Source organism: Anolis carolinensis, chromosome 1, assembly GCF_035594765.1.
Source record: "Anolis carolinensis isolate JA03-04 chromosome 1, rAnoCar3.1.pri, whole genome shotgun sequence".
Classification (NCBI taxonomy): Eukaryota; Metazoa; Chordata; class Lepidosauria; order Squamata; family Dactyloidae; genus Anolis; species Anolis carolinensis.
In genome coordinates, this window is record NC_085841.1 from 157,748,379 (window position 1) to 157,776,268 (window position 27,890).

General features: G+C 40.9%; 1 protein-coding gene across 1 annotated transcript in view; it reads right to left on the reverse strand.

Annotated features, from left to right (window-relative positions):
- The window catches only part of eva1a (eva-1 homolog A, regulator of programmed cell death), a 60,772-nt gene extending 33,495 nt beyond the window's left edge, over positions 1–27,277 (reverse strand). Inside the window, exon 1 of the mRNA XM_062957243.1 lies at positions 26,770–27,277. The gene's annotated coding sequence lies outside the window, so the exon portion shown is untranslated. The remainder of the gene's footprint in view (positions 1–26,769) is intronic.
- Positions 27,278–27,890: the final 613 nt, after the last annotated feature.

Sequence of the window (27,890 nt, forward strand, 5' to 3'; positions counted from 1 at the left end):
TCAGGGGAAAACCTTTACCTTTACCTTACCCATCATGACCAACTTTAACTACTGGCAGGGTTTGAGAGAGGGGGATTGATCCAGGATGACGGAAGTTGTAGCTCACCCACATCTTTATGCATTTTCCAATGGGACTATTCATAAAATCCAAAACAATGATTCTTTCTAATTTTTACCATTATAAAAGACCTAACCTATACATCACCAGGTTCCTAAGCTAGTGTATAATGAAAGTGAAAATATGTATGCATATATGCATGTATGTGGTTACATCCAGGGAGCCCTGTGATTCCCATCAATGATGGATCTCAACCAAACCTGGCATAGAGACACCCTATGTCCAACAGAAAGTACTAGAGGTGTTTGGAGGGGATTGACCCTGAACAATGAGAGTTGTAGTTCATCCACATCCAGAGAGCACTGTGAACCCCATTGATGATGGATCTGGACCAAACTTGGCATGCATACGCAACTAGATCAACTTTGAATACTAGCAAGGATGGGTGAGAATTGACCCAAGATGTTGGGAGTTGTAGTTCACCTGCATTCAGAGAGCACTCTGAGCTCAATTTATGATGGATCTCGACCACATTTGGCACACATATCCACCATGAACAACTTTGAATACTGGCAATTTTTGGTGGGAATTCACCCACGATGTTGGAAAGTGCATTGTGAATTTCACTTACAATCAACCTGGACCAAACTTGGCATTCATTCTCACCATCACCAACTTTAACTACTGGTGAAGTTTGGGAGGGATTGACCTGGTGTGATGGGAGTTGTAGTTTACCCACATACTAATGAATTTTCACATGGGACCATTCATAAAACCCAAAACCAAGCAATCGCTGTTCCTAATAAATAGCAGTACACCATATCTAACCCCGGCATTGTTGGGTGCCTAAGCTAGCTGGTTATTAATAAATCTTCAATGTCTCCACCATTTAAAACAAGGCACCCCTCCAAATCTTGCTGGAGTGAAATTCCCAAAAGGTCTTATTGCTCTCAAGAAACTTCTTTATACTTTTTTCCCCTCAACATTTGAAGGTAATCAGTTATCCAGATAGGAAAGTTAATCAGAAGCTGGGAAAGAAATTTACTTTTGCAACCTTGCACGGCAGCTGGCATATAAAGATGGCAAACAGCAATGATGAGAGAGGACAACCGTGAAGCATTTCTCTCTTTAAGCAACCATTTACTCATAAAGGTGCCATTAATAAATAATTTGACCTTGCTCTACCATAACACAAAGTACTCCATACACTGAATTTGCTTCCCATTACAACCCTCCTGCCCCAAAATAAAACACTGAAAGCTTTTCTCTGAAGCAGATAGTTTTTCAATCAGTGTTTGCCTCTAACACTGTTCATTGGTTTGCTTGTTTTGTTTAAATCTCTTCAGAAGCTACTAGAAAGACAACAAAGATATGATAAGGGCTATATCATACATATATGTGTTATAATATATATATGCTTCTCCTTTCATTTCCAGTTCTGGAGGAGGTTCTCATGTCTGGCTTTGGGGAAGGAATTCTTCTCCATTTCTAAGCTGAAGAGCCTGCGTTGTCACCTCATGGTCATGTGACAGGCATGAGCTTGGAGAGTCTTTATGACTTTCCCGCCAAAGCGGTACCTATTTATCTACTCACATTTGCATGCTTTTGAACTCCTAGGTTGGCTGGAGCTAGGGCTTACAGTGGGAGCTCACCCTATCCCACGAATTTGAACCACCAACTTTCAGGTCAGCAGCTCAGCAGCACAAGGGTTTAACCCATTGAGCCACTGAGCCAACGTCTGACTAGTCTGACTTTCAGTCCATATTCATCCTTGTCTTTATCAGTTGTGTCAGTATGAGATCTGTATAAATCATTCTTGTTCTATCTGGAAGAAGGCTGTAACTTGGTTGAGACCTGGCTGAAATATCAGCATGACAATTTGGGGTTATATTCAATTGTACACCCTTGCAAATGAATGATCTCATCCTGGATAAGTTAAAATATCCAATTTTTGTAGCTGAATTACAACACTGAATGGAGAAAAATGAAAAGGTTTTTCACTACTAGTTTATCAGCCCTCAGCCTTTCTTCAGATAATTTGGAAAACGCTCAAAGAACTGTTAAATGATTACAATTCCGTACAGACTTTCTGATGGTCACACAAGCTGGTCTAACATCTTAGTAAAATGGCTGTTCTCCCAATCATTCAATTCCCCCTAAACTATCTAAAAGTTCAGAAATTAACAAAACCTATCCCACTAAGAAGAAAGAAAATGTACTACCTTTTGCAGTTAAGATTGTTAGAAGAAATTTCCTTTTCTTAGTCATAACCATGTGAGTGTGGAGAAGAGCAAACCACAGACCACTTACTACAATGTAGCCTCAGCCCTGCCACATGCACAATGGAGGACCTTCTTATAGCAACACCACAGGCACTCCCAGGTGACCAGCTTCTGTTCAAAGTAAATCTAGTATATAATGTCAAGTTTTTAACTTTGTTTGTGTGTTTGTTTTTTAAAAATTACATTATAAGTGTACCCTCAATTTGCTTCTGACATGATAAATAAATAAATAGTCATAACCGTGTATACCAGTGGTTCTCAACCTGGGATCCCCTGATGTTTATGGCCTACAACTCCCAGAAATCCCAGCCAGTTTACCAGCTGTTAGGATTTCTGGGAGTTGAAGGCCAAAAACATCTTGAGAACCACTGGAGTATACCCTCATAATGCTAATAAAATCAACATTGTCTCTTGCATTTTGATTTTCTAATTGCTTTCTTTGGCGGTTTTATTATTTATTAGGCACTAGGTAGATTATTACAGTAATTTAGAGCATAGACAGGTATCTAATAATAAAAATACTAATATTTTATAAAATACAAATATTATCCAGCCAATAATTGGTAATTTTAGATCGTTTTATATTGTTTTTGTATGTTGTTTTGTATATAACAGATAAATTTTGAAGTATTTCAATTTGTTGTTGTTTTTTCATGCATGTTTGTTTCATCTGTGGCCTGAAATAATGAACTTGTCCTTTTAAAATAACATAAAGGTCTTTCATTAAATGGGGAAAATTGAACACTTTTGATGGGATAAACTTGCCCGTATGACTATGTAGTTTCTAAATTTCTATTTATGTTTCAGGATTTCATTATGGAACTATCACAACCGCCAGTAATTGAATGAGAGAGCATTATTCAAAAGTGTGTTAGCAATGAAATCACACATTGAGGCCACATCTACACTGCGATATATAGAATCCACGTTATCTGCCTTGGACTGGATTATGTGTCTACACTGCCATATGTTCCAGTTCAAAGCAAATAATCTGGATTTTATATGACAGTGTAGATGAGGCCTAAACTGTTGTAAATGCATGATCTGGCAGGACTCGGCAAGGCCTTGAAAGCCACATCTTCTAAATAGTATGCAGGGAGACCTCAGGATTGACTTGAGACATTTTGCTCCCTGAGACAGAGCATCCTACACTGACCACTCTAAGCAAAGGTACATAACTCCCAAGGCATACCTGAAGTCATAAAATGCACAAACGGATCTCTTCTTCCTCCTAGAAGCAAACGTATGTACCAACAAAACTCAACTTTTTTCCGCCAGGATTTCAGGACACCTTATGCCAAATGATAAGACCTTTCCTCACAAATGAAAAGTTGATGTGAGCAAATCAGAATATGTGGCTGACGCTAATTTGGAAGATCCCCCTTTACCCAAACATCCAACAGTTTAAAAACAAAAACACAGCTCAAGAAGCCTTTTTCACTGAGCAGACTCAAATGTCACAGAAATATTGAGCACTCTTGCATCCCAACAACAGCCCAAGGCTCGGTTTATTTTACCCTTGTTTTTCCCCCTGTATCGTCCCCAAGGTTTGTGCTTTGCTGAGCTTTCTTTATGCCTTGCACTGAATTACATAGAGTAAAATAATGTGTAGAACAAACAACATATAGGTATGCTCAGTACTTTTACTTCACTGCTATTTTTACGGAAAATAAACGTTGTGGAATGTCCGTCTGGTTCAGTGCTCCTGACCTGCACGGAGGCCCAGTTTTCCTTCCCGGATCCCTGGGCTCCAATTTCCCCCAACAGTGTCCTTCCCACCTCCAGGGGCAAAGAGCAGATGAGGTGCATTCAGGGGCCTCCTTCCAAGACAGAACTGCACCACATTGCACTGAATGCTTTTCTTACACATGAAAATGGCACATTACTTTAAGGATGGGGAAAAGTCACACTGGCTTTTGACTCTTGCCAAGAATCAGCAGAGATCTGCTCCAGGGAGTCCATGAATGAGTTAACCATGAGCTTGGCATATGGGAGAAAGGTTGTTGCAGTTGCCACTGCCTCCCACCCACCTCTCCCTCCCTAAGGATGTTGCTGGTCCTGGCTTCCCAGGACAGGAATGGCTACAGTTCCATTGAATACTCTGATTTATTTTGGTAGTGAGCCAAGTGGCCTGACTGATGGCCTCAATTCAAGCAAGTGTTAAAACTACCGGTTGAAAGAAGGGGGTCTGCCGTATGCCTTAATCAATAGATGGGACTACACTCCCCAGCTGTTGGAAGCACAATTCCCAACAATTAGCTATTGGTTTCATCCTATGAGAAATACAGGTCACTGCAATAAAACAACAATGGCAAAGGATCTGAGGAAAACAATGTTTCATCCTCTCTTGAAATACTTCTGCATATAAATCCTTGGGGGCAGAGAAGCCATTCTGTGCAGTTAGCGACAAGACGATTCTTTCCGTGTGCTTGGAACGATTCTTCCAGCACATCTAGTGATGCAGCCATGCATGCATAACCACGGCTGGCACTGGCAAACCATCCCAGAGCATGGCGACAAGGATAGAAATGGTTTGTGACAGATCCAACTGGGACACTGGGGTTTCTTGAGGAGTTAAAATGTATGCATTCAGGTGGAGTGGGGTAAGGTCTGTAGTGCTTGCGCTGAGATTTCCTATATTTAGTCCTCTCGCTTTTTTGTTGTTTTAGGGGTTTTATTTGGTAGGATGGGATCATTCATTTGACAATAATTGAGAATGGCTGTGCAGGAAGCTGCTTGACCTGAAAAACAATCCACAATCCTGGAGCTGCTGCCTCAAACATCAAACCCGGGGCGAGGGGGGTCGCTTTGATTAGCCTCTAAAAGAGGCCAAAATGCTGTTTATGCTGGCTAGACAGGGGAGCTTTTCTCTCCCAGCCAGCAAGCATAAAGAGAGGGCAAGGAAACATAAAAGATGGTGCTTACATCCTGCTTCCCCCATGAGCCAGTGGGCTTTGCTTGTATTGCCTAGTGAGATAGTTGCTTAACCCCCATCTACCCATTTTGAAGATACAGTAGAGTCTCACTTATCCAACACTCGCTTATCCAACGTTCTGGATTATCCAACGCATTTCTGTAGTTAATGTTTTCAATATATCATGATATTTTAGTGCAAAATTCATAAATACAGTCATTACTACGTAGCATTATTTCGTATTGAACTACTTTTTCTGCCAGATTTGTTGTATAACATGATGTTTTTGTGCTTAATTTGTAAAATCATAACCTAATTTGACGTTTAATAGGCTTCTCCTTAATCTCTCCTTATTATCCAACATATTAGCTTATCCAACATTCTGCCAGCCCGTTTATGTTGGATAAGTGAGACTCTACTGTATTACTTAACCCCCACCTGCACATATTATGAGCCTGCCTGAATATGCTTGGTAAGCCTTGGCTGGTTCTCATGAGGTGGCCCCTTTGTATACTGGAGAATATTTGTTTTGTTTTATCTTAGAAGGGAATGGTCTTGACCCTAGTATAGAAGGTCCTGGGCTAAGCTAGTTTGTGAAGGTGAAAGAGGGTGATGAAATTGAGCAATAACTGGCAGGCACCCTGCATTGCATACACATGCATGTGCACACACACCAAGCAACAGGGAAAACCACTGAAACCTCAGGGGCCACCACAAGGGTAGAGATCCCAGTTGGAAGCAGCCAAGGTGGCAATGCCTTTCAAAGATACAATGCCTGGGAGGAGGAATCTGTACAGGAGTAACACGGAGAGACCAGGACGGGGTGTCAGGAGAAAACCCAGCCAACAGGTTTTCGAGGAAGAGGCCAGATGATGTGTTCATGGAACAAAAAGATCACACAGACACCCCGCCAATTTTGATATCAATAGCATCATCCAGCATTGCTTTCTTTAAAGACATCTGGGATCTATACAGCCAAGGCCCCACACTACAAGGCCATGTCTAGCATCAACCTTGGAGGCCACACAGCATGCTAATGGAATGTATGCCTTAATTATCACACAGCACTCACAACAGCAGGGATCTGAGTGCCAATGCTTTATGAAAGACATGGTCTTGCAATGTGGGGTCTTGGCTGTGTAGATGCCAGATGTCTTTAAAGAAGGCAATGCCAAATGATGCTATTGACTTCAAAATTGGTGGGGTGTCTGTGTGATACTTTTTGTTCCATGAACTTATCATCTGGCTTCTTCCTAGAAAATACTGCTCCCACAAACCACCAAAGTAGGCCGGGAGGTATCCTAAATATGAAAAGGTGCATACTGGAAACCAAAGTGACAATTGCCAGGCCCAACACCAGATGCCACCAAGCATAGGTAGGCCTACCTGAAAAGCCAGGCCAAAAAGCCAGATCCAGGCATCAAATGGATACCAGTTACAGCATAAAGACAGCCCTGCCATTAATGAACATGGCAACAAGGTATGCCTTATTCCCACCATAAGGCTACAAGTCCTCTGGACACACTCTGAAGACAAAGTGATGCTTCTTTGATTTCACAAATGCATAAAGGTGAATCAGCAGGAGGAGCTTGCATAAGACACCAAATCATGTACTGCTCTGCAGTGCAAATACATATACACATGAGCTTGATTCATCCCGGAGAACAATCAGAGCATATCATTCTGCTGTGTCATACATCTTCCCCTCTTCCTCCTCACCCATCATGTCTTAGAGCAGTAATTCCCAACCTGTGGGTCCTCAGGTGTTTTGGCCTACAACTCCCAGAAATCCCAGCTAGTTTACCAGCTGTTAGGATTTCTGGTAGTTGAAGGCAAAAACATCTGGGGACCCACAGGTTGAGAACCACTGCCTTAGAGCCTTCAGCACCAGACAAGACTGAAGCAATTCCAGTAGCCCTCGAGCAAGGGCTAAAGAACAGACAACACCGAAAATGATATGCAAGAAAAGCCAAAACCAAGACAGCAAACAGGATGGAATGGAGAATAGTTCTCATCTTGGTTTCTGCAGTGAAGGAAAAACCAACGATCGTTCCCTATTGTCCCAAGCTGGTACCAGGCAGATGCCATAGTATGCTTTGTCTGCCAACCCCACCTACCACAGTCATGGGAGGGAATGACAGGTGGAGTAGCCTTCCATAATGTTTTCTATGCTGCTATGGGCTAGAAGTACATACAAGGCATACTTACCATTCAAAAGCACTGTTTCCCTTTTACAACATGCATTTTGGCCCAGGGATCCCACTAACAAGATTATCTGTGACGTTCTGGTCATCATAGTCAAAATCATTCTATTCTCCAGAGTTGGAAGATCAAAAGGAAAGGAGAACCTGCTGTAAGCCCTCCATCCCTTACCCCATAGTCAATACTTTGGTCATGAGTAAATGCAAAACCTGCCATGTGAGCATCTGGGTCTTTACAGGGTAACTGCAATATAGCAGACGTAACCGCCACTCTAACCCACTCTGGCAGAGCACTCCTCATACACACACACACAAACTGGGCACTGTGAATCTGAGTGAAGCTGAAGGAAGCGGAGATGGAAGGGAAAAGGGGAGCGGAAGCTGGGGTACAAAAGGCCTGGCTGAATAGAGTGCAGAAAGATTACTCCAGTCTGATTGTGGGAACTCTGTTGCAGATATGTGGCTAATTAACCCCACTAAGAAGCTTAGCTGCACATCAAGCCTGGAAACATTAGTGTGAAAGACAGCATTCATATTCACATTAAATAGTAATTCTAACATTAGACTCTAATGTTACATGTTAAATTGAAAAGCTAATGTTAAACAGAAAATTCCCCTGACATGGGACCAAAGGTGGCTTACAAAAAGGTAGAGCTAAATTCTGAAGATGGAAAAGTTAAAACACAATCACACAAGCTCTCAATGTAAAACACTATGAATGTTATAAGTATAAAGCCATTCGGAAAACATATGAAGTACTGTACTTAAAAGTCAATAATTGTGATATCATTACACACACACTTGAACCAACGTGTCTGAAATTTAATTAACTTCATTAGTTCACTCAAAAATACCTTCCATCCCCATTTACTGATCTCATAAGTAACTGCAACATAAAAAATAGCAAAAAGAGTCTAGAGGTTCAGAAACTGGGTAGACTAAAGAATCAGAAAAAATGTACTATCACTGACAACCCACTTAAGAACTTGAGACTGAAAGACTCATGTTAACTTCCAATTTCTACTGTCTGCAGTTGTTGATCCCTTTAATATGCAAGCGATGGCCATCTTTTCCACTTCCATGGTGCAGGCATGTGGCTCTCCAGCCGTTTTTCACTTACAGTAGAGTCTTATCCAACATAAACGGGTTGGCAGAATGTTGAATAAGCGAAAATGTTGGATAATTGGGAGATATTAAGAAAAAGTCTATTAAACATTAATTACATTATGATTTTACAAATTAAGCATCAAAACATCACGTTTTACAACATGTCTGCCATTTGTTTGGAAACATGGCTGCACTTGTGTTGTTGTTGGGCATGTTGGCCCGCTGTGCATTGCTTCCTAGAGAAATAGTTGTGGATCCGGGTAGGAGGCAGACTGTGTTGGATAATACCGAACATTGGATGAGGGAAGGTTGGATAAGCGAGACTCTACTGTATAACTCTCAGCAGTCCTATGCAATATAGTAAATGGTGATTATGCAAGTTAGTCCAAAACGGGTGGAGTTGCCCATCTCTGTCATAGTGGATTCAACATTAAGCTCACAAATCCATGAATTTGTTAAGTTTAATCATTTGTAAACAACAAACACATCCTACTTCAACTTCATCTGAGATGGAGGAAAGCAAACATCAAAGATTAAACTCATGCATAGCCAGGATGAGGAGGAAAGGACATGTTTTCCCAATGCCACACCACATTCCTTTCGGATTGTGCCCCTCTCAGAGGCAGATTAAGAAACGGACTCACACTTCAAATGCTCCAATTACAATTCATTTAATTTCCCGTCACAAAAAGAGCCAACCAGCAATGATGCCCAATTGAGTCCTGAGTCATTCAGAATGCGGATCCAAGCTGAACAGTTTCTGGAACAAACGGGGTTGTTGTTGTTGTTATTATTAATACCCCACTTTTCTTTCCACAAGAAGTAATTAAAAGCATTTCAGTACAATTAAAATCTACAAATATATAAACATTAAAACAGAGTTAAATATTATGGGTATTTTAAAATTCAGTTAAAATCAATAAATACATATTCAAACTAAAAACCACAGCAACTCCTGACTTAATCTTAAAAACAGATTTCTTTAATACCTGTCAAATGAAATTAAAATGCTCTGTATTTGCAATTGAAGTGTGTCCGTTCTTTGGAGGGCTATCTCTGCAGACAACCTCTCTGGCCATTGAGAATAAAGCCTCTGATTTTGCCTTCAACCAGTCTGTGTCTCATTTGGCCTCTGAGAAGCTAGATACTCTGGGCCTCTGAACCCATGATTTAGCAAAGCTGAAATCACATAACAATATGGCAGTGTGGACTCATATAATCCAGTTCAGTGCAGTTCAGTCTGCATTATATGAGTCTGCCCTGACCATTATAATGCAGTTCAAACTGTATTATACGGCAGTGTAGGTGGGGCCTCAGCTGGGCAACTGTTAGTTAGATCTAAAGTGTCTAGGACACCAAGCCATTATGTCACAGAGTTTTGGTGACTACAGTAGCTGAAGGCGGTAGTAGTAATAAGTAATCCATAAGAACCTGCAAGAAAAGGCAATTATGGGTTTTCTAGGGGATCTAGTTCCCAAAAGTTTCAATGCCATCATCCCAGTTACCATGTTTCCCTTTACTGTGCAGGCCCACTAGCAGCTCAACCAAGAAACCATGATAGGTAAATATACCAATGAAGACCATGATTGAGAATAGTTGAGATATAGGAAGGCCTGGAAAAAAAACAGAGAAAAATGGGGGGTGGGGGATGGGGAAAAAAACCAGAAAAATGGGGGAAATTGGAAAAATGGGGGGGGGGCTTTTTTCCAGGCCTTCCCATTTCTAGTCAGGAGGAAAGATGGAAAATGGGGATCAACACTCTTTCTGAGTAATTAAGCAAAAAATATCCCTGAACGAAGTGCGAATTCTGCAGAAAGAAAACAGGAAAAAAGACATACTTCCTTTCGTTCACTCTCCAAGACGCACTCTATGCACGATGAAATGTTCAAGGGAAGAGTGGTTGTCAGCCTCATAATGGAGTCCTCTAGTGCAATGATTCTGAACCAGTGGATCCCCAGATGTTTTGGCCTTCAACTCCCAGAAATACTAACAGCTGGTAAACTGGCTAAGATTTCTGGGAGTTGTAAGCCAAAATACCTGGGGACCCACAGATTGAGAACCACTGCTCTAGTGGATATAGACAAAAATATGTATAGGACAAAAAAAGGGAAAGGCTTTCTTCCTGTTCCTCCACCTCCCACTTCTCAAATTTCTTGAAAAGCCACCATAAGCAATGGCTCACTGGGAGTGCAGGGTGTGTGGACTGCATCAGGTAGCACCATCAGAGGTGTGTTTCAGCAGAATCTTATGTTTTAGAAAAATATCCCTGCAGTTAGATATCACCCAAAAAAACACTTTTGTAAGTTTATTTATTTTATTTATTTCCAACATTTATATCCCACCCTTCTCACCCGAAGGGACTCAGGGCAGCGTACACAATTGGCAACAATTCAATGCCTACACATAATTAAAACATAGCAATGAAAATCCAATTAAAACAATTAAAACAATATAAAAATATAAAACATATGGTTGAAAATCCGTTCATCCAAAATCCTCGTGCTGTAGCCATAAATTAGACCGGGTCGTCTTTCAGCTTATATAGCCTGAATCTATATAAAGTAGAGTCTCACTTATCCAACACTCGCTTATCCAATGTTCTGGATTATCCAACGCATTTTTGTAGTCAATGTTTTCAATATATCATGATATTTTGGTGCTAAATTCATAAATACAGTAATTACTACATAGCATTACTGCATATTGAACTACTTTTTCTGCCAAATTTTTTGTCTAACATGATGTTTTGGTGCTTCATTTGTAAAATCATAACCTAATTTGATGTTTAATAGGCTTTTCCTTAATGCCTCCTTATTATCCAACATATTCGCTTATCCAACATTCTGCTGGCCCGTTTATGTTGGATAAGTGAGACTCTACTGTACTCACAATGCTAAAACTCTCTGCTAATTGACTTTTTGAACCTTCTAATGTGGATATATTCTGGTCTTTCTTATTCAATTACAATGATGCTTCGAACAACATGGTTCTTCTGCATAATCTGGGTTTTTTTTTTCATTGCTGCTGTTGAAACAGCAGCAATATTGTGGTATGGTTTGGTATGGGAAGAGATTCATAGAGGCGACATCTTGAGTTCCAGCACTGGGCAACACCTATCCCAGTGACACCACTGATTTCAAAGTTGTCATACCATTCTGGCTAAAGCCCCAAACAGGGCCATTCATCTTACAAGTTAGACATACATGACCATTTTTTGTTGCAAGTCCCACTTGTCTTTTTCTAACCAATGAACCACACTTCAGTTTTGCACTGCCTGCCATCCCCTGTCAAAATGACTGAAATGGACAAACTTTTTTAAAAAAGTTTATTTATTTGGGTCAGAAAATAGCATAGGCAACTTATACAATACAGTATATACAATTTAACAAAAAAGAGATAAAAATTTCATTTGTAGTCATCCTCGTCCCCTACTTGTATCCATCCCTTTTCCACTGTTTTTCCCCTGTCCCCTCCCTCTCCCGTTCACCCCCTCCCTCTGGGAACAGTTGTATATTTCCTTTATTGTTCATTCTGTTTGTTGGATGGTAAAGATAGTCTGGTTCAATTTCTTATATGTTCTGTTGTCTTTGCCTTGGCTGTCAGTTTTCCCCATTTTGATTTCCATTTCCCACTGGAGGAACCATTGGTATATTTATTTTTCCTGTCCATGATGTAATCCTGAAGCATTTAGTCTGCTAAATATTTGTACTATTTTTGTATATCCCATTTTTTGTGCTTTCCATCCCAGGGTGACCGTAGCTTGGGCTGCAGTTAACATATATTTAGTTGTGTTGGCCCAATCTCTATTGCTGTTTTTCCCTTCCAGTTTTGGGGTAAAAAACTGTTTCTTGTTCAAACCTATTTTCCCCCTAATAATTCCTCCATTCCCCCCTTTATTTTCCTCTAGAATTCTTGTACTTTGGCACAGTCCCACCACATATGGATAAATGTTCCAGTTTCCCCACATTCATGCCAACAGCTTTTAGATGTTCTTCTTGTAATATGGGTTATTTGCTGGGGGGAGATGGTCCTATACCATTTTGTCAGTATTTTCTGTTGTATTTCTTTGATCTTTAAATGCTTACATTTTTTATTGAATTTATCCACAGTTCTAACTCCTTCTGATTACAGTATTTCCTCTTTCCATACTTCTAATAGGGTGGGTTTCAAATTGTATTGGTTATATATGAATTCCATAATTCCTTTTCCTTTCTCAGTTTTCCATTGCAATATTTTATCTAGATCTGTCTCGGGACCTTTCTTCTTCCACTCTGTGATCGTTTGTGACATTCTGTGCCATGACAACCAATTGCTTGACCTACATTTGTCTTTTGTTGTTCCATCCCAATTTAAAAAGAGCCCTTATTTTTGTTATGCCATTTTTATTTAATATTATTACCACTTCTCCATATATTGGATTTTTTTATTATCTAATATTCCTATTGGGTGTCTGTCTATTTTGTTCAGTGTGAGTTTGTTTTGCCATTTTTTTCCAGCATTCTAACGTTGGAGATAGTAGTGGGCTTCCTTTTATTTTCTTTATTTCTTGACTGTTCATCCTTTCCTTTAGAAACAAAAAGTAGTTCCACCCACTTATTGACTTTTCAAGTCTTTCTCAACTTTTTGCACCATAAAACTCTAATTCTAAGTTTCACTAGTTGGCATGCTTCAAAATAACTTTGCAGGTTGTGGGCTCCCCATCCTCCATTTCCTTGCGGGGAGTAAAATGGCAAATACTCTGCGTTTATTGGTTCCTACCACCCAGGTTTTTATTGAGGTGTCCCATTTTTAATTATTTTATTTGATATATTGAATGTTAACACCTGGAGGAGGAATACAAATTTGGGAAGAATCATCATCTTAGACTGAAATGGACAAACCAAGGGAGATTGTAGGTGTATGGAGGCTAATGTGCAAAGAAATACAGTGAGAGACTTATTCAAGCGAGACTTATTCATTCGAGACAGCTGTATGATCTACTTTTTTGGTACATGAGGTGTGGTTAGGACTGTTTGTGATATTTTTCTTAACCAAATCACTGTGGTTGTTTTCAATTCTAGGATTCCCTTTTTACCACTTTTCATGCCACCATAGTCTATCACATCTCAGTGCCTCAATTCCCCGGCCCTTCATACTCTCATCATGCCCCAGAAAGCAAAGCAGAGCTGACTAGCTGTAAAAATCTATTCTCACAATAAAAGTCATACTTTCCCACAAAACCTGAGATGTCTGGTAAAATTTGTTTATGCTTCATTTCCCTCCTTCAGGGAGAGCAGTGGAGAGCAAGTCAACCAGGCGGAAGCAAAATAATCATAGGCATGGATCACCAAGGGGGTATGTGGGAGAGTGCCCCCGACTCTCCTCCAAAACCACCAAACAAACCCCCAAAGCACACAGCGGCAGCAGCACGGGGCTGGTTACGGAGTCAGAATCACAGCTTTTACACTCTGCCACATCACCATTAGCTTATCTTATTTTGTGTAAATGTAGTGGGGGAAAAAACACTATGCCAAAAGCAGCCCATAACACTTGCCTTTGCTGCCCTAATTCCTGGTTAAGAAACCAAAGTAATTCCCCACCTTCATGATCCCACCTGGATAGAAAATGAAGGGGAAAAACAGGAAATGTTATGGTAGTAAAGGTAAAGGTTTCCCCTGACGTTAAGTCCAGTCGTGTCCGACTCTGGGAGTTGGTGCTCATCTCCATTTCTAAGCCGAAAAGCCAGTGTTGTCCATAGACACCTCCAAGGTCATGTGGCCGGCATGACTGCATGGAACGCCGTTACCTTCCCGCCAGAGCGGTACCTATTGATATACTCACATTTGCATGTTTTCGAACTGCTAGGTTGGCAGAAGCTGGAGCAACAGCGGGCGCTCACTCCGCTCCCGGGATTTGAACCTGGGACCTTTCGGTCTGCAAGTTCATCAGCTCAGTGCTTTAACACACCCATATAAATAAACTACTCTCTCTTTATTTGTAGATTTTCATTTTTTTTCCCTTTCCCTGGACATCTGCAGATTGGACAGTGATCATTTCTTGTTCTGTCAAGATGCATAAATCTTGCACTTCTGGCAGAAGCATTGTGTGAGCAAAGCTGTGAACCAGCAGCAACACTTGCTACCAAAGTCCAGCAAACATGAGTGCTGCTTCTGGCTCTTGCCTGTGGGAAAAAGCAGCAGGAAAGAAAGAATGGCAAACTATATACTGAGGTGGTAAGCTAGCTTGGCTCATTCTCTAGCCTTCCTTTGACTCTTTGGCCCTTCGCTCTGTTTCTCATGACAGTGTGTTTTCTGTGAGGATGGTATATTGCTTGGGTCAAGATAGGAGCTACAATATGAAACAATTGTTATGAGTTCTGAGGTTAAAAGGTGTTTAATTCTAACAAAACAGCATGAGAGGCACCGAAGAAGGGTTTCCATGCATAATAAGAGTTGGCATTGATACAGAACCGACTGAGACAATCCCAGCAGACTTCAAGGATGCCACCATTATCACCCTTTTCAAAAAGGGGGAAAGAACAGGCTGTGAAAACTATCGTAGTATCTCCCTTCTAACCTCTGCTGGGAAAATCCTCACAAGAATCCTTGCAAACCGCCTTCTCCCTGTCTCAGAAGACATCCTCCCAGAATCCCAGAATGGCTTCCGCCTGTCCACAGGAACAGTGAATATGATCTTCATTGCATGACAGCTCCAAGAAAAATGCAGGGAACAAAATCAACCTCTGTACATGGCATTCATTGACTTTGCAAAGGCATTTGACACTGTGAATCACAGTGCTCTCTGGACCATCCTCCAAAAAATCCGATGCTCTGACAAATTTGTGAACATCCTGCAGCTCCTCCATGATGACATGATGGCAACAGTCTTGGACAGTAACGGCTCCCAAAGTGACCCATTTAAGGTGAAATCAGGTGTCAAGAAGGGATGTGTTATTGCTCCAACCTTATTCTCCATTTTCATCGCTATGATACTGCACATTGTTGATGGGAAGCTACCCATTGGCATGGAAATCATCTATTAAAAGATGGCAAGTTATTTAACCTCAGCAGACCGAAAGCCAAAACCAAGGTCACAACAATGTCTGTTATACAAGTCCAATATGATGATGATAATGCAGTCTGTGCTCTTTCAGAAGAAGACCTACAAACCACTCTAAACACCTTTGCAGAAGCACACAAAAAGCTTGGCTTCTCGCTGAACATGGAGAAAACCAAAGCTCTCTTTCAGCAGGCAGCAGCCAATCCCCCTGCAATGCCAGAAATACAGCTTAATTGTGTAACATTAGAAAATGTTGACCATTTCCACAACCTTGGCAGCACCTCTCCACAAAAGTCAACATCAACACTGAAATACACCATCTGAGGTTTGTGAGTCCAGCATTTTTCCGAATGAAGCAGAGAGTATTTGAGGATTGGGACATTTGTAGGGATATCAAAATGCTCGTTTATAAAGCTATTGTCCCCCCAACCCTGCGAAATGTGGACCTCCTATAGACATCATACCCAACTTCTAGAATGATTCCATCAGTGTTGCCTCTGAAAAATCCTGCAAATCTCTTGGGGAGACAGGCGGACAATGTCAGCATTCCGAAAGAAGCAAAGACCACCAGCTTTGAAGTGATGATCCTTCGCCATCAACTTTGCTGGACTGTCCACATGGTCCGAATGCCCAATCACTGTCTCCCAAAGCAGTTATTATACACTCAACTCATGAACAGAAAACGGAATGTTGATGGACAGGAAAAGAGATTTAAAGATGGGCTTAAAGTTAACCTTATAAACTGTGACATAGATACCGAGAACTGGGAAGCCCTGGCCCTTGAGCGCTCTAGCTGGAAGTCAGCTGTGACCAAGAGGCATGAATGGAGAGTGAAAGAGAGAAACATATCAAAAGGAAGGCGCATCAGGCCAACCCTTGTTGGAACCACCTTCCATCTGGAAATCAATGTCTTCAAAGTGGAAAAACACACAGGTCAAAAATAGGTCTCTTCAGTCACCCACAGACCCATCGCCAAGACTTACACTTGGAAGGCTATCATACTCAGACGCAAGGGATCACCTATGATGATACACAATACCACATCTTATTTGCCTAAAAAATTGCCCTACAAAATCAGCTGCTCTTTCCCTTAAAAAAAATGAAAATAACAAGATGATAAAAAGTGGATGAGAAAGGGAAAAGGATTTACAAGCCAAAAGTTCTGCTTTAGTAAATGTGAGGATGAGGATAAATATAAATATCTATATATATAAAAGAGTGATGGCATCACGGCGACCCACAAAACAACAAAACTACAGGCCCCCCAACCTCGAAATTTGACAACACAACCCATCATCCATGCCTCTAGGTTGATACAACAAAAAGAAAAGAAAAATAAAGTCCTAATTAGAGAGAGAGGAATAATTGCTTTTATCCAATTGCTGCCAGTTAGAAGGCTAAGCTCCTCCAACTTGGTCTCCTAGCAACCAAAAAAAAAATCAATAAAAAACACTAAAAATTGATACAATAAAATACTATAATAACAGAAAATAACTAAAAATAATACAAGAAAATAATAAAATATAATAAATAAAAATATAACTTACAATAAAATTAATAAAAAATGCAAATAACATCAAATAAAAATTACACAACAATTTTTAACCAATACCATCACCACTTTGCCACAGCAACGCGTGGCCGGGCACAGCTAGTATAAATATAAACAAGAACAGAAAAGGGTGAAATTCTTCCAGGTGAGGTTCTCTCTCACCGAGGTCTTACTGTCATGTAACTCTTGTTATTTGAAGGATGACACACTGATTTAGGTATAGACTAAAGAGAACATTTGCTGAAGAGCCAGCATGCCGCAGGGAAGCCTTTATGTTAATCAGTTCTGTCTAAACAAAGCAGTCAAACCAGTGCAGTGTGCTCTGATGGGCATGACTGAATTTGCAAAATGGGTTTCGTAGGCTCTAATTTACTGTAATATGGAGCTTAAAAAACAACATTTTTCAGAGGGATCTACCTCCTCTGACTGGCTTTGCTTTGTCTCTTAACTACACCAACGTAGTTTCTTTAATGTTTGTTAGCATTTTTTGCTTTGCTATAAAAAATGGAAACTGAATAGATCTTAACCTGAATGACACAAAATTTAATAGGGTCAGGGAAGGCAAAGAATGTGAAACTTGAGCAATATTATTCTGCTGTTATTGATTGGGAAGATACATCACATATTAAATCATGTCATCTCCACTCATCTGGGTATATGGTGGGAATTACATTTTTATGGCATTTGTGACTGCAGAATCAGATATGGTGTACAAGAAGACATTACAAAGTTTGAGGCCTTGCAAGAAAAACTGTGATGAGGTTGGCAGAACCCATTTCTCCTTAAAATGGTATAAAACAATTACAGTATGATTCAGAGGGGAAAGGTGGAGATTCCACTGACCCAGTGATGCCTGAAAATATAATCCAAAATGAGATATGTCAAATTCCCTTACTACTGGTCAGAGGAATAAGCTGGAGAAGTACAGAAAGTATTTGTGAGTAGCTTCACACATTGTATATAAGAATTATCAAGAAAAAAACCCAACTCTCATAGAATCATAGAATCCTAGATTTGGAAGAGACCTCTTGGGTCATCCAGTCCAACCCCTTGCCAAGAAGCAGGAAAATTGCATTCAAATTACCCCCGACAGATGGCCATCCAGCCTCTGCTTAAAAGACTCCAAAAAAGGAGCCTCCACCACAATTCAGGGCAGAGAGTTCCTGTTGGGTTATCTAGCAATCATGCATGCATTTTCAATATGGTATGGTCTATGTAGTTAGTTTTTGTTTGTTGCTTAGTAACCTGAGCCAAAGCTGCCTTCCAAAGTTGATGGCACCATTTTAGGGGTTTTTGCATGTGAAGTGGGAAATGGGAGTATACTTCCTGGAGGCATACAGGAAGTTGCATACACCTTTAGAATTTGGGTTATATAAGGGGAGACTTTCTTTTGTTCTCTCTCTTGATCTTGCCATGCAGCCTGCTGTTACCTTTTACTAAGAGATATGTAGTATCCTGATGGAGATAGGCCCTGCATGATCCTGGCCTGCTATATTTTGTATCCTGAACTATATTCTTTAGAACTAAGATGTTTTTACCTGTATGCCCATCATACAAGATTGTGGGTTAACATACTTTTACTATTTTACTTTTGGTGTCTCTGATGTTTATTTTATGCACATGACTCTTTTAAAAGGAAATGGAGGCTGGCTATTTTGTTTTTTCTTACCTCTGCTCACATAAACCCCTAGCCTTCTGTATTTTTGCTACTCTGCACCAATATCTAACCATATTGGTATCATAATTCTAACAGGTTATGATCATATTTTCTAATAGTTCCACTGCTGAACAGCTCTCTCTCACAGTCAGGAAGTTTTTCCTAATGTTCAGGTGGAATCTCCTTTCCTGTAGTTTGAAGCCATTGTTCCACGTCCTAGTCTCCAGGGCAGCAGAAAACAAGCTTGCTCCCTCCTCCCTATGACTTCCCCTCACATATTGATACATGGCTATAATGTCTCCTCTCAGCCTTCTCTTCTGCAGGCCCAGTTCTTTTAGCTGCTCCTCATAGGGCTTGTTCTGCAGACCCTAGATGATTTGAGTCGGCCTTCTCTGGACACATTCCAACTTGTCAACATCTCCCTTCAATTGCGGTGCCCAGAATTGGACACAGTGCGATTCCAGGTGTGGTCTGACCAAGACAGAATAGAGGGATAGCATGACTTCCCTGGATCTAGATAGTATGCTGCTATTCATGCAGGCCAAAATCCTATTGGCTTTTTTGCCTCCACATCACATTGTTGGCTCATGTTTAACTTGTTGTCCATGAGGACTCCAAGATCTCTCTAAGGGATAGGAATACAGAGACCAGTGTTTGCCCATCTTTCCCCCATAGCCAACTGTCAAAACCAATAACAAGTGTTGTAGCTCTAAAAGTGCCATTTCAACAGAAAAAGAAACATTTCAGAGACTTCTAAGTGCAACAATATAATAATATTTCAACATTCACTGTTTGCCAGAAATGCAAGAACAAGTGAAAAATTGCCAAGATGTTCAAAGGGCCACAGTATCAACACGAGGGAGATTGATCTTTGTTTCTGTTATTGTCACAAATATTACCTTCACAATTGAGTGCTAAAAGTACATTCAACGGTACTTCCCCACAACACTGTTAAAGCTGAACAACCTAAAACGTGATCGACTATTCTAAAATATTTAGAATGGAGAGTCCAACAATTACCTTAGTACTGTATTACTAATGGAATACTTTTCGTGACAATATATAACTTGTTTTCAGTTGCAGGTAGGGATTTTATAATTTGTCCATCACATTACTTTTCTTACCACTGACATTCTCATGTTATTTCATTTCCATATTCCATTTTAAGATTTTCTCAAAAAACAGGAAAATTATTCTGTATTATGTGTGTGTGTACTTTCTTCAATATATACATTTCTCTATATGTTTACACTCACTCTTTGCCTATGTAGGTTTTTTCAAATACCCAGGTTTTTAGTCTCATGATTTTGTGCACTTTTTTCTTTTTTAAATATATTGAAAGACTTAGAAATGTACAGTGACTGAACTGAGGAGTGTACACCATGTGGGCTCTCCCTTTTCATATATTCTGGGTGAAATGGGGAAAGGCATGTTTCCTGCGGAGTAAGATGCTTGAGTGTGGTTTGACTAAGGGTCCATTCAGACAGGCCCTTTATCCCATGATCTGATTCCAGGTTCTCTGCTTATCCCAGATTATCTGTCAGTACAGATGCATATAATCCAGTTTAAAGCTGAAAACCTGGGATCAGCTCCTGGGATAAAGGGCCTATCTGGAAGGGCCCTCAGACATCGTATGGAGGGGTACAGTAGAGGCAGGGCTATAAAGGAGACAGAGGTGACAATGTCCCACTACTACAGCACTTCTCTTGCCTGTTCCTAAAACACTGTATGAATCCACATAGAAATATACACTTTCCGTACTCACAAAAGCTTAAGCAACCCTGTCCTGTGCAAAATCAATGCAACTATTTTCATTACTTCTAGAAATGTTCCTGTTTCTGGCTTCTAACTTTCCATGCACTCTTTTCAGTCTGTTTCCATTATCTCAAAGTAGGAATGGTTGGGTGTGTATGAGTGAATAATCCTTTGTGATCACTCTGAGAATGTGCCTGCCCCTCCCTACCCAAACCAGAAAGGAAGATGGGTAGTAATGTATGGCAAAGATGTGTACATCCATGAGGAGATCCATTACTTAAAAGCATGGAAAACACGATGAGTAAGCTTAAGTAAAGCTTAAAGGAATGAGAAACAACGTTTCTTAGGGATCTTAGGAATCTGGAGAGAGCAGGTGAGCTCCTTCTGTCATGTGGGGACATGAGAGAAGCCTCCCACAAGGATAGTAAAACATCAAAACATCCAAGCATCCCCTGGGCAATATCCTTGCAGACAGCCAATTCTCTCACACCAGAAACGACTTGCAGTTTCCCAAATCGCTCCTGACATGAAAAAAGGGATCGACTATAACCTTCTCCTCCATCACACTTACTGAAATAAAAGACCACATACTCAAGAATGAGAGATATAGTCCTAACGGGTGACCTCAAATAATTTGATATTTGTTGGAAGTCATATTTTGAAAAGAGTGTAACAAATTTCTGACTTGCTTTCCAGAGAATTTTATCATACAAAAGGTGGGGGGAGCAATTAGCTCAGGCTCGCTAAGGGTGGTGGTCTCTCCTTTAAACAGAGGTTGGATGGGGATATTTCAAGAGCACTTCCATTGTGTATTTCTGCACAGCAGAGGATTGGATGAGATGGCTCCTGTGGTCACTTCTAACTCAAGAATTCTATGATCTAAACAACAATTTCAGTCTTACCCTTGGTGGGAGACATAAGCCCCATTTTATTCTACTGGGACCTACTTCCCTCTTGATGAGTAAAGGATAGTGATTTTCTTTCTCTAAATTACTGTGAATGCTGTTTGTACGCTACTACATTTACCTGGTCACCTATTTGGCACGTTGGAGTTATGTGGATTCACAGAGTAAGGCTGAATTTGTTTGATGTGTACACATTGACAGTTTCTCTTTCCCCATGAAAGGCTGATTCAGTTTTTAAAAGGCTAGGGTTGCCATAGTGTGCAGATATTTGGATTTCACCTAGAATTCAGGTCTGTCAGTGCCTGTTTGGACTATCGTTTGACTTAGATTCAAATTTTGATGACCCTGTGGATGTCCCTTCATATTGTACATTCCTTCCCTGCCCTACACATTGCCTCCCCCATCTTCGTCTAGATGTTCACCCACTTTGTATCTGTGAGGGAAGGAAATATCTCTTTTGCTATAGTGGAGTATGCATTGCACACATTTACGCAATCGAATTCTCCCCTTTGGCATTTTGGCATTCTGTTTAATGTTCATTGGAGCAGAAAGGATGGGTTGGCTTTTCAGGATTGCTCAGGGAGGGGATCTGTTGTTCTCACCAGACTTCCTTTCAAGTTGTGATACAGGATTCCTTTCCTCAGATTTCCCTTTCTGCACCTTTCTTTCAGGGTGAAAAGGAAGTTGCACAGCATACTTATTCCACCTTCAAGAAACCATTCTGAGATTTTAGCCATCTCCCCAAGAGGAAAGGAGCCCTTGCTCTGGAGAGATGGGAGACCCTCAAGGAAGTAAATGCCCTTCTCTCTAACACACAAATTCTCACACTTATCTGGAATCAGGGAATAAGACCAATGTGAAATGAGGTCTATCCAAGCTTTCCAATCACAATATATTTATTATGATTTACTGTGGGGAATCTCTGGAAATAATACCTGAGAGATAACCTAATGAATGCTCATAATGTTTTAAGACAAGATGATAGGCCGTGGAGGAAACAGAGTGCTAGGAAGAATTGTGTAACATAAAACAGAGAGGGATGTAACTTCTAGTAGCACCAAAAGGTGATTTAATAGAGATGAGCAGATGCCATAAACCTTCATGGAAGCATCCTTGCCCTGTGAATGTCCAAGAGCAAAGCCCGCTGCATGGAGCGCAGCCAGTCTTCGGTCCACCCTGCTCCATTTGTCCAAGCCAAACCAGTAGCCTCCAGGAATACAACAGATGGGGAGCTACAGATGAGAGAGTACCCTGGGGTGCTTCTTTCTTGAGCTCTCCAGAGACTATGTTCAGCAATATGGTCCCTTTGTATATTCTGCACTGCCCACCATCCCAACATCAGGAGGTGAGGCGGAGAGTGCAAACTGCCATTTTCTCCAACAGAAACGGGAAAGGGTATGGCAAGACTGATGGAGAGAGCAAGAGAGGAGGTTATGGTGGGAAGAACCAGGAGGTGGACTTTGCACTTCCTGCTTTGTGCCAGAAAGAGGATTGCATGGGCGCCTACCCTCCATGCTCAATCAGAATCTCATCAGAAAATAAGACTGGGGAAATGAGGGTATGTACCAGGGCCTTCCTAATGTGGATATAATGTCAACCAACATGGGAGAATAGCAGAAGGAACCATGGATCATGGGAGTGTGAAACACAATCCCTAAGAAAGCAGCTGCAATTAGAACAAATTTAAAATGTTGTTTTCAAGTGCCAAGTAAAAGCAGCTTATGGCAATGCAAAAACATGGGAATGGTCACCAATGATTTCATCTTCTGCCAACCTAGCAGTTTGAAAACATGCAAATGTGAGTAGGTCAATAGGTACTGCCTCGGTAACGGCGCTCCATGCAGTCATGCCAGCCACATGACCTAGGAGTTGTCTATGAAAAGGCAGCCTCTTCGGCTTGGAAATGGAGATGAGCACTACCCCCCAGAGCTGAAGATAAACACCCCTCAGTGCCGGAAGTGGAAGCCTTTACCTTTATCTGTGTTATAGTTGTTTCTAGGCATTGAATGTTTGCCTTTATTTTTGTGTATGCTGGAATCCACCCTGAGTCCCCTTGGGGAGATAGGGCAGAATACAAATAAAGAAGTATTATTATTATCATTATTATTATTAGTATTAGTATTATTGCACAAATCATACAAATGGTGATTTTTAATGTGAAAACAGGCATGTATCAGGCAGAGATATTTTCACAATGATTGGATTGCCCCTGCATAATTTTTGAAGCCTGCTCTGAGTTAGGCACTTGATAGAGTCCTCACCATAGAAATTCAGCAAATAAATGAACTAAGCATATGCTACCCAGTTACCAGGGAGAGCTGCAACTGGGTCTGAACCTCATCCTTACATTGATGGAATGTCCTAAACTTAAAGTACTGTGGCTAAAACATCCTATGCAGTGCACTACAAGAGAAATCAGTTAAATGTTTCATTATATTTACTACCTTATCAAAGATAAATACACTAAGGGTATTCAATCACATGTCTCTAATAACAGTTACATTTGTTACATTTTTTTAAAATGTTAATGTTGAACTGCTAATTTGGGTTAAATTCTATTCTTTGATATAAAAAACCAGATGATTTTTAGATCCCTCTCAGGTATTTTGGTTTTATAGCTTGGGCAAACAGAGCCAATTTATGTATTACTGAGAAAGAAAAAGCATATATGGCCAAACCAAATACCTGTTTTATCCCCTAGGCCTCCGGTGGCCTAGGGAATAAAAGCCTCGTGACTTGAAGGTTGGGTTGCTGACCTGAAAGCTGCCAGGTTCGAATCCCACCCAGGGAGAGTGTGGATGAGCTCCCTCTATCAGCTCCAGCTCCATGCGGGGACATGAGAGAAGCCTCCCACAAGGATGGTAAACATCAAAACATCCGGGCATCCCCTGGGCAACATTCTTGCACACGGCCAATTCTCTCACTCCAGAAGCAACTCTGGTTGCTCCTGACACGGAAAAAAAAATCGGTGCAATGAAGTCCAAAATGGGCTTCATTGTTTTCAATTGTATTTAGTCCTATGCTATTTAGGGATAAATCACAAAGCTTAGGGCCCTTCCACACAGCCATATAACCCAGAATGTCAAGGCAGAAAATCCCACAGTATCTGCTTTGAATTGTGATATCTGAGTCCACACTGCCATATATTCCAGTTCAAAGCAGAAAATGTGGGATTTTATTCAGCTATGTGAAAGGGGCCTTAGACAGTTCTAACCAGTTATTAAAGTTACTGTTCCAACATTCCCTTTTTATTATCATCATCATAGCTGCCATTTTGAAATGCTAATCTGATGCAAAACAAACACGTGTTGCCTAAAATATAAATAAATATGATACAACATTTCAGTTCTTCATAGAATTTTTGAAAGAATGGCAGTATGGGCAGAATGTTATCCCCTACCTCCAGCAATTATAATACACAGAAATATTTTTACATTAAAAATCATACTTAAAATGCTGCTTCTAAAATACTGCCTGAGAAAAATTAGTTGCTCACAGAGCTCATTGTTATTTTGTAATCCTATAGAATTTGAAGTTAAGTCACTCAAAAGGCATGTCAGTGAAGCATTTTGAAAACAACCTTTTTCCTTATCTACTATCCTTAGAAGAAACAGTAACACCCCCACAGTACCAAAATCCAGTTTATACGCATATATCTACTAGAATTAAAAAGGAGCAGGCATCGGCAGCAAATTGTGAGAGCATCCAAAATCTACCACTTTGGACATAGTGGTTCCTACAAGGTTTCTTGGCATGGCAGAGCACTATAGCTATACATCAGTCCGCACAGGGAGACTGTTCCCACATTTGCTGAAAATGTGTGTGTGTGGGGGGGGGGGGGGGAGGCAAGCTAGTGTTTCTTCTCTAGAAGATGCCAGCTGGGGGCATGGGGGTAATGAGTAGCAGTTGGTTCACATGGCCCCATGGTTTTCTCGCGTGTTTCTGCAGTGTGTGCTGTGCAGGGGCACACGCTTCCCTGAAGAATGTGAACCACTCATGCTCGTAGTTTCCCAGTTTGGTCATCACATATGAACAAGTTCTAGGAATGTCTGTCATTGTATTATGCAACAGGAAGAAATAGGACATAACAGAAAAGATCCTGTTTCTTTCAAATCAGTTTAAGGGGGGAAAGTTGCTTAAATGAAAAAAATTTCTCCACATGAAGAAGTTGATAATCTAATTGCAAAAGCAGGTATTGGTGAACTATAGGAGACAAGCAAACAACTTCAGGAATCCTGGGCCACTTTAACAACCACCATGTCAGACTACACAGAGAAGCCATTGAAATCCACAAGCATGTGGACAATTTCAACAGAAAGGAGGAAATCATAAAAATGAACAAAATCTGGCTACCAGTATTTTTTTTTTTTAAAAACTCTAGAATCAGGATAGTAAATAAAGAAAAACACTCAGAAAACAGGGGATTCCAGACAGGAAACAATCATGGCCAGCTAATATCTCCAAACAAAGGATTCCCCAAGCAGGAAGCAGCCAGGCTTTGAAGCTGCAAGGCTATTCAATGGTGATCAGGCTGGCAAATTGCAACATTCACACTTGCCTCCAACAGACAAGAGTTCTTTCTCCCACCTTGGACATTCCACAGATATATAAACCTCACTTGCCTAGTTTCCAACAGACCTCACAATCTCTGAGAATGCCTGCCATAGATGTGGGCGAAACGTCAGGAAAGAATGCTTCTGGAATATGGCCAAACTCACAGCAACCCAACTTCAGGAAGCCCACTTTGTTCTATAGAATGATTTATCAATTTATTCCACCGGCTGGCATGAAAGCAGCCTCACCAATTAAACACCTGATTACCAGAAATATGTTTTGCTATCCAAAGAGAGAAAATGTTAAACAAAAGAGAAGTAACTTTTCCAGGTGAAAGAAAACAACCTTTCGAGGCAAACAAAGGCGGAGAGCAAAATGGACAATTTACTGAGAAGCAGAAAACATGTGCTTTGACTGAAGCAAAGATTACAGTCAGCACAGATCAAAAGTAGCCGCCACAGTAAAGGAATGCCATGGGGCGCTCGCTCCCTCTGTCTGCCTGCCCAAGAGAATGGATGCCGTGCAGGGCAGGAAGTTTGGTGCACCTGGAAGGGCCCCCTCTCCTTGGAGGTAATGCATTCCTTCTGAACTCAGGCAATTCCTCATCCCTGCAATCACATTCCACGACCCACTTTACCTTCAAGAAGATTTTTAAAGGGAGCAGAATGCAAAGATCTAATTTAATTTGATGCAAGATTAGAAAGAAAAAGCCCCCAAATCCCCATTATTTAAGATTTAGCTCTTACCTTCCAGTTCTCAAGAGAAAATTCCCCCGGCTTCTCTCTGATAGATTTCTCGGTTAGCATAGTTTAGGCGAGAGGTCCTTGCATGTTCCAGGCAGAAGCAGTGCATGCTGTCTCTCTTTTGCGCTCGCCAGAGCAATTGCCTTCCAGCGGCTCAGCTCGTGTCTTTCCTGAAGTGTGGTGGAGCAAGCAGACAGGACAACACAAAAGGTGGGAGCTGGGAACCAATTCTCCAAGAATACTACACCTGTCTTCTCAGGTAAAGATTGCCAGGAAACAATGGCTTTCAATGTTCTCTGAACAGCAGCCTCCCCACAGATGAGTGGCTTACTTTAGAAAAGCACACACAGACACGCTGGAACAAACTGCCTACAGCTAAACGACACAGGCTGCACTACTGTTGAGACTAGCCTGTTAAACTGATTCACTGAACTCTGCACACAGAGAAAGAATCCCAGGCAGTCTGGGAAAACATTTTTTTAAAATGGTGGGAGCCCGAGTTGAAGAAAGGACAAACCTTTCGTTTCCTTCATCTCCCGCTTGCTTTTCACTGGTCTTCTCCTCCCCAAAACATTCATAGGGGTGGTGCCAAGACAGGAAGGACTCTGGTCTGTTATTACTCACAGACAGACTTTCAAAAAAAAAAGAGAGAAAGAATAGAGCACTCCCCTTTTTGTGAACCTTATAGGTCTTGGAAACAAGGCAATGATTATTTTAATAAAGGTTTTGCCTTTCCTGAAGGCACAAGAAGGAATCTACAAGATGTGGTAGCATTCCCCCAGCCTGTAACACAAGTGTAAGAAACATACAGTCCTTCAGATGTAGTTGGACAACATTTCCCCATATTATTCCTTATTGGCTATGCTAGCTGGAGTTGCTGAGAGTTATAGTCCGACCTTGATCCCCACCATCCCCTCCTCTAACACGGGTCTTCTTTTCAGGGCCCCAGTCAACCAGCATGAAAATCATCTTTCAGACCATTGGCAAGTTATTTAACCTCAGCAGACTGAAAGCCAAAACCATGGTCACAACAATGTCTGTTATAGAACTTCAATATGCTGATGATAATATGGTCTGTACTCATTCAGAAGAAGACCTACAAGCCATTCTAAATGCCTTTGCAG